The sequence below is a fragment of the Taudactylus pleione genome, unplaced genomic scaffold (assembly GCF_031769625.1).
Source record: "Taudactylus pleione unplaced genomic scaffold, aTauple2 ptg000614l, whole genome shotgun sequence".
Taxonomy (NCBI): domain Eukaryota; kingdom Metazoa; phylum Chordata; class Amphibia; order Anura; family Myobatrachidae; genus Taudactylus; species Taudactylus pleione.
The window spans coordinates 86,661-100,302 of NW_028285016.1; the positions used below are offsets into that span (position 1 = coordinate 86,661).

At 44.8% G+C, this 13,642-nt stretch overlaps 1 protein-coding gene across 3 annotated transcripts in view; it reads right to left on the minus strand.

Annotated features, from left to right (window-relative positions):
• LOC148479702 (uncharacterized) overlaps positions 1–13,642 on the minus strand; it is a 28,261-nt gene that overhangs the window by 2,586 nt on the left and 12,033 nt on the right. The window lies entirely within an intron of this gene.

Genomic DNA, 13,642 nt, shown 5'->3' on the forward strand with positions numbered 1-13,642 from the left:
AACTGTAGAGTAAAAAATGACACCCACATAGTGGAGTAAAAGGACACAGGAAAGGGAGGTGGTGTCAACACAAGGGGAGAACTGGGATTTGACAAGGGGAGAGATGACCTTGGTAGAAGAAAAGTCAATGACTTCAGTTTTGGAGTGGAGGTTAAGAAAATGGTGTAGTCCATGAGGATGTGATCTGTGCCGCCGACAGTAGGGTATAGCCAGTAGCAGGCTCAGAGTGGGGCCTGCAGATGATCCCACCTGTGAACTGCTTCTAAGTCACAGGCAGATGTCAGATTGTGAGTACAAAGCTAGTTTGCTTCCAGGATCATTGGTGCGTTGTGGAACCCAGTGTCAGTCACTGTGACTAGTGGTGGATCAGCAGCTGAAGGTCCCCTTCTCATAGGAGGGCTATACAGAGGCTTCAGCACTGCCCCACTTAGTCTGTGTCTCTGCCTGATCTGTCTTTTCTTCTCCCCCTTGCATGTGTAAAGTCTCCTCTCACCACCCACTTTCTGAGTCCCACCCGCACCCACCCTCCTGCTCTGCCCAGCTTGTCCATCTCCCCTGCATGTGGAGTGTGAGATCCGATTTGACCACAGGATTCTCCACCCCCTCCACCAGTCCCCTCATGCTCTGCCCGGCCTGTTCATCTCCCAAGATGGCTGCATCATCATGTGCAATGGAAAACAGTACCTGAGGGCTCTGTACTTTTCATGTTATGTGCTTGAGGTGGGCTATGCATATTTATATTATATGGGGAGGGGGGGGGGTTGAGGGATGTAAAGTACCAGGAGGGGAGTAAACATTACCTATGGGGTGAGTAGGGTTGGAGGAATATAGTAGTCTATTTGGTGGGTATACTTATATTATATGGGAAATTAGAAGGGTTGAGGGGTGTAATGTATTGGGGGGGTGTATACTTACATTATCTGGTAGAGGAGGTAGATCAGGGAGTGTAGTAATGTACCATGAGGGGTTGTATACTAAATATTTTTTGGGGGGTTGAGGTGGGATAAAGGGGATTGTATTTAGGGAGTTGTGTGGTAATGTTTTGTGCAGTGGGGTATATTAATATTACAGGTTGTATATTATATTCTATAGGGATATATTGAAGTTATTTGGTAATATATGTGTGGGGGTGTAGTAATGTCACATGGGAGCTGATGAAAGATGGCCTGTAAGCACTATTTTACCACAAATGTTGTTTCTCAATATAAGGGGGTGTAGTACCAGTGATACAAATGCCTATGCATGGGGGAAGCCTATTTAACACCTATTTATTTAGGTGTGTTTACATTTGTAGGGCTCCATACTGCATTTCTGCATCCATTGGGCAGGTGGATTTGGGGAAGGGGGCTCTTGTTTAATTTTTACTGAGCCCCACAATTTCTGTTGGCAGCCCTGATGTGGGTAGAGTACGGCAGGGGAGAGGACTGTGGAAGACGGGTAAATATGGGTGTCATCAACATACAGGTGCTATTAGTGGCCAAAGGAAGTCATAAGCTGAGGGGAGAGGTTTTCTGGAAGAGAAGGGGGCCAGGGTCAAAAGCTTGGGGGATGCTGATGGGAAAGAGGAGAGCCGAGATTGCACACAACAGTCTTACCCCAAAACACACTTAACCATTCATAAATTCAATACTACATCTAAGACAGAAGTGTAGTAAAACGATCCCCTTATAAAATTATATATATATATATATATATATATATACACACACACTCATGTAGCGCTAAGTTAACATTAAGAGCATGGTAGAACTGATTAGAAGCCAAAATTTAGTTTTTCTATATCTATCAGACCTAAATATATACATACACACATAAACACACATAACGTCAACTTAAGAATAATTGACATACTTTAGATAAAATCATTATATATATATATATATATATATATATATATATATATATATATATATTCCATAGACAAAAAACCCATTAAGGCTGTTTAGACATGATCTGAAAATTCACAAAACCTTTTGATTTTCTGCCACTCAAACTTCAAAAAGCAATGAAATTACGATAATTAAGGCTGACGCCTTAATGAATGTGTTCCTTGCGCAATACAGATATGGTATGCCATCACACACTGTGGTTAAGTGCAGATTCAGCACTCTCAGAGAGTGAGATTGCTATCACTCACAAAATGGTGGCGGTAATTCAGAGAATTGTGTGCTCATTGGAATACACACATGCAGTCTATGCAACTGAGGTTTGAGCAGTTATGTGGCTCCCACATCCCACTCAGTGCCCACAATCCTCCCATTTGATCACCAAACAATCTCACTGGCTTCCCACATCCTTCTCACTGCATATATTTATCTCTTTTAGAATACACCTTCAGCTCCATTAAAAATATCATACTCTGTGTATGCATGTACACTTTCTTCCCCTATATGCCTCCATGCTGCTATATATTCCCCAATCCCTACTGCTGTGTGGTCTCCCAACTGTGATAGTCTGTGTTCCCTCATCTGCACCAATGTTTTTCCCCAGCCGCACTGCCCTGTATCCGTGCCTTCTCCACAGCCACGTTGCTGTCTTCCTTTCCTCTGTGGCCCTCTTTCTTCCTCCATCTGCACTACTCTGGTCCCCCCCCAACCGTGCAACTCTGTCTCCCACCACCACCCGCACCACTCTGTCTTCCTCCCCATCCACACCAATCTGTCTTCCTCAATCCCTACTGCTGTGTGGTCTCCCAACTGTGATAGTCTGTGTTCTCTCTTCCGCACCAATGTTTTCCCCAGCCGCACCGCCCTGCATTCGTGCCTTCTCCACGGCCACGCTGCTGTGTCTCTCTCATCTGTGGCACTCTTTCTTCCTCCATCTGCACTACTCTGGTCCCCCCACCACCCGCACCACTCTGTCTTCCCCAATCCCTACTGCTGTGTGGTCTCCGAACTATGGTAGTCTGTGTTCTCTCATCCGCACCAATCTGTCTTTCTCCATCTGCACCGCCCTGCATCCGTGCCACTCTGTCTCCTCCCCCCATCCGCACCACTCTGTCTTCCTATCCATCCACACTAATCTGTCTTCCCCAATCCCTACTATTGTCTCCTCCCCCCACCCGCACCACTGTTTTCCACCCATCTGCATTACTTTGGCTACCCCCACCCCCTCTGTACTGCATTACCTTCCCTCCTCTACACGCCTTTGTGTCTCACCTATCCACGCTGCTGTGTCTCCTCCCCCCATCCACACCACTTTTATCCCATCTGCATAGCTCTATTCTCTGCTTTAACCTCAGTTGCATAGACTGCATGTGTGTATTCCAATGAGCACACAATTCTGTGAATTAGCAGCTCCACCATTTTGTGAGTGACAGCAATCTCATTCTGTGAGTGCTGAATCTGCAGTTAACCACAGGGTGTGATGGTATACCATATCTGTATTGCGCAAGGAACACGTCCATTAAGGCGTCAGCCTTAATGATCGTAATTTCATTGCTTTTTGAAGTTTGAGTGGCAGAAAATCAATAGGTTTTGTGAATTTTCAGATCATGTCTAAGCAGCCTTAATGGGACATGTGAAACTGTAAGGTTTTTTGTGTATGGTATTTCATAGCTTTTTTAACATTTATTCACTATCAGGGTTTGGATAAGCAAACCGGGCCACCTGCAGGGAAGAAGGGCAACAAAATGGTACACTAACGCAGGTGGAAGAGGGGACAGCACACAGGAGGCGGGTTTGGGAGGTGCAGAGTGCGAGACACCTCTATAGGTGTGGGGTAGCGGCAGCAGCAGTGGTGCAGAGCAGTGGCAGCGGTGCAGTGCAAAGAGGGCATAAGTGGGCGACAGAGGGCTCACTGGTAGTGCGTATGCTCCTGAGAAAATCAAATCAATAAGTCACAGATGGACGAATGCAGTAGTGAGATCTACGCATCTATGTTAAAAATTGAATGTGTAAAAAAAAATAAAGCGTATCCCCCCCTTCCTCCCCCAGAAAACAACCAGCCCCGGGCTGGCTGTGCTAAATACAGGGAACAAACGACGTAGGGGTCTCCTGTATTAAGCACAACCAGCACCAGGCCTTTCAGAACCTGTCCTGGTTGACAAAATACGGGGGACAAATGACGTAGGGGTCCCCCGTATTTAGCGCAACCAGCACAGGGCTCTGAGCCGGTCCTGGTTCTGGAAATACAGGGGGAAAAAATGCATAGGGCTCCCCCTGTATCTCCCAGAATCAGCACCGGACTCCGTCTAGCGGCAGGGTGATGCCACAGCCAGGGGAGCCCTTTCATCGAGCCCCCCAGCCACAGCATCACCCCTGACCCGCTAGTCAGTCCAATAAAGGGGTCCCCCTCAGGACACCCCAGGCCGATAGCCCGGGGCTATCCCCGGCACCCCTCGGCGGTAGGTGCCAGGTTGATTATGTATAGTGTGGTGCATAAGAAAATATAAATATTGGCTTTTGCAGTAGTACTACAGGTCCCAGCAAGCCTCCCCCGCATGCTGGTACTTGGAGAACAAGTACCAGCAAGCAGGGCATTAAGGGCCTGCTGACACCTATAGTACCCCTGCAAAAGAAATATTAAAATAAAACAGAAACCGTTTTTAAAAGTATTTTATTATGCCGCACCTTCACCTGGAGCGCGTCGGCCATTAAGCTCTTTTGCGCGGGCGCTGCCCATCCAGGGCTTCCCGGCGTCATCTTGCTTCAGCTGGTCTCTCCAGCTCCCTGGCTGACGGACAGGATGGACGGAGCTCGCGCTGACTCTATTTAAGCCAGCCGAGGGGGCGGGGTGATGACGTCACGAGCCCTGATTGGCTCTCGGTGGCCATCTTTGAATTTCAAAAATGCCGCTGAGGCGCCATTTTTGAAATGGGCACTATCGGTTCTCACCATTGAATTCAATGGTGAGAACGGCTCATTGGCTGAGAGGCGGAAGGCTCGCCTCTCTCAGCCAATGAGCACGCCGCACCGGGATTTCTGTACTGAAATCCCGGGCGGAGCTGTCATTCAGGTAGTAGTGTTCTTATACAACACTACTAATGTACGAGGGTCAGGATATCTCCGTTTTTTTTTTGCCAGGACCCTGGATTGTGTGAAGAGGTTACCCCCGCTACCGCCCACAAACGACGGCCATCTTGCTGCACCCAAGTGAAGCCAGTTATTACACCCGCTGGAGGCTCCTACTGCAGTTGCGCAACAAGTTGAAAGTCCTATCTATTCAATGGCACATTCTTGAGGTAATAGTATAAAAACTGTAACTTTCTAATTTACCTGAACCCCAAAAGCACGTACCCTGGCACAATAGCTACCTAATAAAACAAACCCAAAGTCTAAATTCCACCCCTACCTTGAGTTATGCCTTCCCAAATATCCCCCATAGACTCCAGCAGAGAAAGGTTCCTAATTGAGAATGTCAGAAAAAAGTGACAGTTGGAGATTTAGATTACTGCCATGTCCTCATTTGTTAGGTTTTTGCCCTGAAATTTGGCATGCAGCACCCAGTGACAGTTCTACCCGGCCATACCAAATTTCAGATCCGTACCTCCTATAGCCTTTGAGGTGTAGCCCCTTAAACACCCTGCCCACCCCCCCTCCTCCAGAATTCTCTACGTTTTTTAGATGCAGCTATATATCTATATCTCGATATAGCGGCACTCAGCGGTCTTGTCATCAGTAATAAGACACCAGCACTGGTTTACGTCACCAACGTTTCGGTATTTAATCCGTCATCAGGATATACAAAAAGAAATACACATATAAAGCAGACTCACCTATACAGCCCTCACCAAGTGAAAAGTGATGTCAAGTGCCGCTCAAACCACTCTGGGACCCCCGCCGCTTCCTGGTCTGACGTCACATCCGCACCCACGCTGTCAGCGCCAGACGTCCGTGCGTCAACACGGAAACGTGAGTATGAACCCAGGTAGTTGGTAATGGAAGCGGTCACCTAGGAGATAGTAAACAAAGTGCACAAGAAAATATAAACATTGGCAGAGAAGTAATATGCATAACCCAAAAGGACAATAGCAAACAATAATAATAGTACATATACCATCTATCGCTAGAGCTGATGGGAAATACCCTCAACTAAGTAAACAAAGCTGGATAGAGGGATCGAAAATCAAGATCAAACGAAATAAATATAAATCTTTAAAGAAAAACACTATATGGCAATTGGTCATTCAGTCCTCTAGGTCTAACGGTATCTAATCTGTGGATCCATTGTGTCTCTAGACGCAACAATGAGTGTCCTCGATCTCCACCACGTAGGTCCTCCGGAACATGATCTATAATTATATATCTCAATTAAAGGTCCTGATGGTTTTGCCTATGTAATACAGTTTGATGCTGCTAAGCACAATCTGTCGTCATTGAGATCTATAATTATAGATCATGTTCCGGAGGACCTACGTGGTGGAGATCGAGGACACTCATTGTTGCGTCTAGAGACACAATGGATCCACAGATTAGATACCGTTAGACCTAGAGGACTGAATGACCAATTGCCATATAGTGTTTTTCTTTAAAGATTTATATTTATTTTGTTTGATCTTGATTTTCGATCCCTCTATCCAGCTTTGTTTACTTAGTTGAGGGTATTTCCCATCAGCTCTAGCGATAGATGGTATATGTACTATTATTATTGTTTGCTATTGTCCTTTTGGGTTATGCATATTACTTCTCTGCCAATGTTTATATTTTCTTGTGCACTTTGTTTACTATCTCCTAGGTGACCGCTTCCATTACCAACTACCTGGGTTCATACTCACGTTTCCGTGTTGACGCACGTACGTCTGGCGCTGACAGCGTGGGTGCGGATGTGATGTCAGACAAGGAAGCGGCGGGGGTCCCGGAGTGGTTTGAGCGGCACTTGACATCACTTTTCACTTGGTGAGGGCTGTATAGGTGAGTCTGCTTTATATGTGTATTTCTTTTTGTACATCCTGATGACGGATTAAGGCCCTCATTCAGAGCCACTCGCTAGCGGCAGTAGGCTCGTTCCGAGCGATGTTCGCACATCTGCGCATGCGTATGGATCGTTATACGCATGCGCGAACCAGTCAGTGCGGCCGAAATTCATGTGCTCGCAATATAGCGAGTGTCTGCTATTTTGAGTGACAGAATGAGGCATATGTGGGTGGTAACAGGGGAAGGTGCTTGAAAATGGGGAGTGGAGATCCGATCGCAGGCGTGCTTAAAGGTCAAAACGGGCGTATTATGGGTGTGCATAATTAATCCAGCAGCGTCATTGACCACGTCACTTGGTTTTTTTAAACTCAGAACTGCTCGCAAAATAGCGGTTGAAAAAACCAACCACAAGAATAGCGAGCAGTTCATACGCTGTTCGATGTACTCGATTAATCTAATAAATAGCGGACATGACGTATGGTGCGAGCGGCAGGGGGCGTTTTTAACAAATAAACGAGCGTATGTTTTGCTCGCTCGTTCAGACTTAGAGGTGTGAACAGACTGCAATTTGCGAACGGATCATTTGAATAGCCACCCCTTGTTTTTGAACGAACGACCACAAATAGCGAACGGCTCTGAGTCAGGCCCTAAATTCCGAAACGTTGATGACGTAAACCAGTGCTGGTGTCTTATTACTGATGACAAGACCGCTGAGTGCCGCTATATCGAGACATACATTTTACCCTGAGTCTGAGCACCGCGGCAGTTGTACATCTAGCAAGTTTTGGAGTGCCTGCTATTGTGTTTTTGGTATATATATACATACATACACACACACAGTCAGGTGCATAAATATTGGGACATATTTTGGCCTCTATTCACCACCACAATAGCTTTGAAATGAAACAAACAAGATGTGATTTACCTGCAGACTTTCAGATTTAATTTGAGGGTAATTACATCCAAATCAGGTGAACGGTGTAGGAATTACAACGGTTTCTATATGTGCCTCCCACTTTTTAAGGGGCCAAAAGTAATGGGACAAACTAAACAATCCTAAATATAACTTTCACTTTTTAATACTTTGTTGCAAATCCTTTGCAGGCAGTTACAGCCTGAAGTCTGGAACGCAAAGACATCACCAGACGCTGGGTTTTATCCCTGGTGATGCTCTACCAGGCCTCTACTGCAAATGTCTTCAGTTCCTGCTTGTTCTTGGGGCATTTTCCCTTCAGTTTTGTCTTCATCAAGTGAAATGCATGCTCAATCGGATTCAGGTCAGGGGATTGACTTGGCCATTGCATAACATTCCACTTTTTAGCCTTAAAAAACTCTTTGGTTGCTTTTGCAGTATGCTTCGGGTCATTGTCCATCTGCACTGTGAAGCGCCGTCCAATGAGTTCTGAAGCATTTGACTGAATATGAGCATATAATATTGCCCGAAACACTTCAGAATTCATTCTGCTGCTTTTGTCAGCAGTCACATCATCAATAAATACAAGGGAACCAGTTCCATTGGCAGCCATACATGCCCACGCCATGACACTACCACCACCATACTTCACTGATGAGATGGTATGTTTTGGATCATGAGCAGTTCCTTTCCTTCTCCATACTCTTCCCTTCCCATCACTCTGGTACAAGTTGATCTTTGTCTCATCTGTCCATAGGATGTTGTTCCAGAACTGTAATGGCTTTTTTAGATGTTGTTTGGCAAACTCTAATCTGGTCTTCCTGTTTTTGTGGCTCACCAATGGTTTACATCTTGTGGTGAACCCTCTATATTCACTCTTGTGAAGTCTTCTCTTGATTGTTGACTTTGACACATATACACCTACCTCCTGGAGAGTGTTCTTGATTTGGCCAACTGTTGTGAAGGGGTTTTTCTTCACCAGGGAAAGAATTCTTCTGTCATCCACCACAGTTGTTTTCCGTGGTCTTCCGGGTCTTTTGGTGTTGCTGAGCTCTCCGATGCGTTTTCTTTTTAAGAATGTTCCAAACAGTTGATTTGGCCACACCTAATGTTTTTGCTATCTCTCTGATGGGTTTGTTTTGATTTTTCAGCCTAATGATGGCTTGCTTCACCGATAGTGACAGCTCTTGGATCTCATATTGAAAGTCGGCAGCAACTGATTCCAAATGCAAATGTCACACCTAGAATCAACTCCAGACCTTTTACCTGCTTAATTGATAATGAAATAACGAGGGAATAGCCCACACCTGTCCATGAAATAGCTTTTGAGTTGATAGTCCCATTACTTTTGGCCCCTTAAAAAGTGGGAGGCACATATAGAAACCGTTGTAATTCCTACACCGTTCACCTGATTTGGATGTAATTACCCTCAAATTAAATCTGAAAGTCTGCAGGTAAAGCACATCTTGTTTGTTTCATTTCAAAGCCATTGTGGTGGTGACTAGAGGCCAAAATATGAATATTCTGTCAATGTCCCAATACTTATGCACCTGACTGTATAAAATAAAACCATGAGCTTTAATTTTGCCAGTCTGGAACAAAAAAAAGTTTACTCTAAATTTTTGAAAAAAAAACACAGGTTAGAAAAATATTGGCACATCCATTATTAAAATTTTGTGATACCTCCCCTGGTGCAAATAACCGCCCTGAGCCACTTTCTGTAACGATTGACAAGGTTGAAGAACATTTGTTTGGGGACCCCACTCCTCCATACAGAACATTTCCAGTTCTTTGATATTCTTGGGTCCCCCCTTGTGAACTGCTCTCTTCAGTACACACAGGGCCTGATTCAGAGCCGGACGCTCTGACCAGAGCGCTCGCTCTGAATCAGGGCCCTCCTACCTAACATTGGAGTGGCCTCTTGGACGCCCGCATAGCTGTGGGTTACCACCCACAGCTTATGTGAGCGTCCATGATGATGGTCGCGATGGTCAAGACCATCGCGACCATCGGGCTTGCGACGAGACCCTGCAGTAGGGTCTCGCTACCGCAAGCCCTGGAGTGATTTTGGCTCTATCAGAGCCAAAATCACTCCCACTGACATCACTTGTGATGTCGTGCGCATGGGCATTTGGGTACCATCGACCCGCTTGCGAGCGGGTCTGAATGAGACCCACAGAACGTTATCAAATGAGTTCAAATCTGGAAACTGAGAGAACAATTGTAAAATATTGATTGTGTGTTCCCGGAACCATTTTAGTGTTGATTTTGAGGTGCTCTTGGAGTCATTATCTTGCTGAGATGTCCTCCAAAAGCCGAGATTAGATTTTGGCCTAAAATATCCTGGTATAGAGTAGCATTCATTATGCCGCTGATTTTCACAAGAGCCACTAGCAGCAAAACAGCCCCAAAGCATCAATGACTGAAGTGGGAATCAGGTGCTTTTCTTTGCAGTCCCTTTTTATCTTCAAATGGGACGATGTTGTGCATGGCCAAAAAGTTACATTTCTGTCTCATCTGATCATGTGCAGTTCCAAAGACATTCTGCAAAGTTCAGGCGCTGCATTTTGTGACTTGTGGTAAAGAAAAGCTTCTTCCATGGAACTCTTCCAAAAAGTTTCTGATCATGGAGATGGCATCTGACAAAGGATTTTGAAGTTGTGAAACCCCAAGATTCAGCTAAACAGCTCAGATACTGTGACCTTTGCTTCGTTCTTGCCTCTCTTACCATCCTCTGTATGTGGGGGTGTCCTCTTCCTGGCAAATTTCCAACCTGTTTATTGCTGTTCATTGTTTTTCATTATCGCCCCGATGGTACTTAATGGGAATTTCAACTGATTACTATTTTTTATAACCATTCCCTAATCTGTGTAGGTCCACAACCATCGGTCTCATTTGGGTTGCCAGCTCTACGGTTTTAGCCATGCTGACGGGATGTTACCTCATATTTATACCCCAGGGAAACATGAAATGGTCAGCGTAAACAATTGAGTTCCTGGAGACTAGATTGCTTTTATTTAAAATTTCTAGGGGTTTGCAATAACAGTTAACCCTGTTTTAGAAAGCATACAATATTCTTAAAAAATATATAGTGTAGGAACGGCATCTGTGTATATATAGAAAGCAATTTCTCCCAACGTTCTTGAGGAACATTTAAATCACTGTTTTATTTATTTTATAAATGATAGCTTTTGCCTGTTATCTTGATGTGTGCCAATAATTCTGGCTTTGACAGTACATACATACACGCATATAATGAATAGGCACAAAAGCATTACGGTTTAACATGTCTGATTAAGGCTTTTTTGCAATTACATAAGAGCTAAAATTTCGGGATACTAATGACACTCTACCACATTCAGGTCTTTCTGGAGAATACGTTGGCTCTCCAATTCTCCTGCCACTCCACTACATACCATACCCTTTATTGTATTAACCTCCTCTTAGTATCTTCTGTTTTCTCCTTAGTTGCGGCAATACAAAATTTGCCTAGAGCAGAGGTTCCCAAACACGGTCCACAAGGATCCCCAACAGTTCGGGTTTAGAGACATCCATTGTTGAGCAAGGCTGGCTTAATTAGTACCTCGGTCAAATTGATTTAACCACCTATGCTCAACCATGGATATCTCGAAAACCGGTACTGTTGGGGAGCCTTGAGAACTGCGTTTGAGAACCTCTGGCCTAGAGGTTTACCAGACCACACCCCAATGTACATGGATCTATATTTGTCTTTGACTAAAGGAATCAGATTTTGGAGTTTAAGAGTCAGTGGGAGGAGGAGCTGGAGAAGCCTTGTAGGAACTTAGAAATCCAATATTTGACCTCTCATTCTGAGCTGGACAGGACAGATTGGTTACATGCCCAAAGGGAATGGTCGGATCACCTCTATTAAGAATCCACGCATAGGCTTCTCTTTACTCATCACAGTACTCAGAAGCAGACGCTGGTGGCAGTTATATGGCTGAAGAGGCATCGCTTTACTCATCACAGTACTCAGAACCAGATGCTGGTGGCAGTTATATGGCTGAAGAGTATCAGCTTGTAGGACTATCCCGGCCATTCTAGACTCCTTCAATGTGACAGCTCTCATGGGAATGGATAAGCCAACATTTTGTTTTTATTACTCTAGGGCAGTGGTGGCGAACCCTGGCACTCTAGCTGCTTTGGGACTACATATCCCAGCATGCACCTCCACAGTTTTAGCATTCCCTAATAGCAAAACTCTGGCAGTGCATGCTGGGATATGTAGTCCCACAGCAGCTGGAGTACCAGGGTTCGCCACCACTGCTCTAGGGCATTATACGAAAACCACGATGAATTACACCCTTACTCATTCCGGCATTATCTCATTCAGATAGTTCTGCCGAGACTGGGGCAAGAGCCCATAGATTTTTTGGATGCACCCAGATCTCGACTTGGACCTGACTTACTTCCCTAACACTAAGACTCCCGATGTTGATGGCATCCCGATTGACGTACATTCTAAATAGTTTTGTACATCCGTCACCTTTTGGAGACTTTTAATGAGTTACGAGACGCAGGTATTCTTGTTTGAAGGGTTGATCTGGATGCTCCCTAAATCCGGTAAAAAACATCAACCAACATCAAGTTGTTGGCCAAGACTCTAGCTCATTATGGTCATATGACAAATAATACACCCAGAACAGACTGGTTTTATGTCAGGGAAATAGATTACCCAAAATTTCCGCCATCTTTTGTAACCATCTCCGAATGATGCATGAAGCTGTGAAGGAAACAGTGATGGTGTCTCTGAATGCTGCCAAGACCTTTGACATATGGTGCGTACACACGGTATGATAAAAATGAACGATAGCGATCATATCATTATCGTTCATATCCTGCATTTTTTGGTTCCTCCAATGACCTGCGATGCGTGAGCACGTATGGACGATATCGTCCATCGGCCAAGCATGCAGGCCAGCCTGGTTGATAGTCGACCAGGTTACTATAGGGACCCGAGATAGCTGATCGCGGGCCATCGTTGGTGGTGTGCTGGATGATCGATATCGATCATCCAGCACACCAGGAAGGTGCAGGGCGATCGGACAGCGATATCGTTATTGCTGACAATCGTCCCATGTGTATGCACCATTAGTGAAGTGGGACTAACTCTAGTGTACTGTAGACATAAAAATGACATTCAGAATGTCGACACCAGAGTGTTAATGTGGTCTAAACGTAACATGGACAGTTTGTCGACATTCAACATGTTGACATTTATAATGCTGAAAGACGATTTTAGGGTTAGGGCAAGTTAGTGTTAGGCTGTGGTTAGAGCTAGATGACAAATGAATGTAGATATGCATTATTGACATGCCGACCTTCATAAAGTCAACATTAGGTCAGTTTTGACATTGTGAATGTTAACATTCAGAACATGATGATATTCTAGCGTCAACATCCTGAATGTCGATTTAAATATACCAGACCCACTGTGGGAGCTATTGACAAAATTTGGCATGGGTCTTAAATTTGTTGTTCTCTGCCCTGGCTGCACAAGGGCGTATTAATGGGCACGCTACACTTCTGTTTGAATTTGGTAGAGGCACCAGACTGAGGTGCCTGCTCTCTTGATCGCATTGGCCGTAGAACCTTTGGAATGTCTTCTTCGCCGGTGTTGCTTTAGATACCATAGAAAATTGTGATAAGCTTTTGTTCCTGGATAATGAGGTTGGTTCAGTGGATAGTACTTTATGTGTAGAATGTGTAATAGATTTCTTTAGTGTCTTTTCTGACCCTTAAATTGATTAGTCTAAGTCCAGCTTATCTCCCTTCCTTGGCTCCATTACTGTCCAGTTTTCTCCCCTATTTAGTAGTGCGGGTAACTTCTAATTCTAATGATTATATCCTGCAG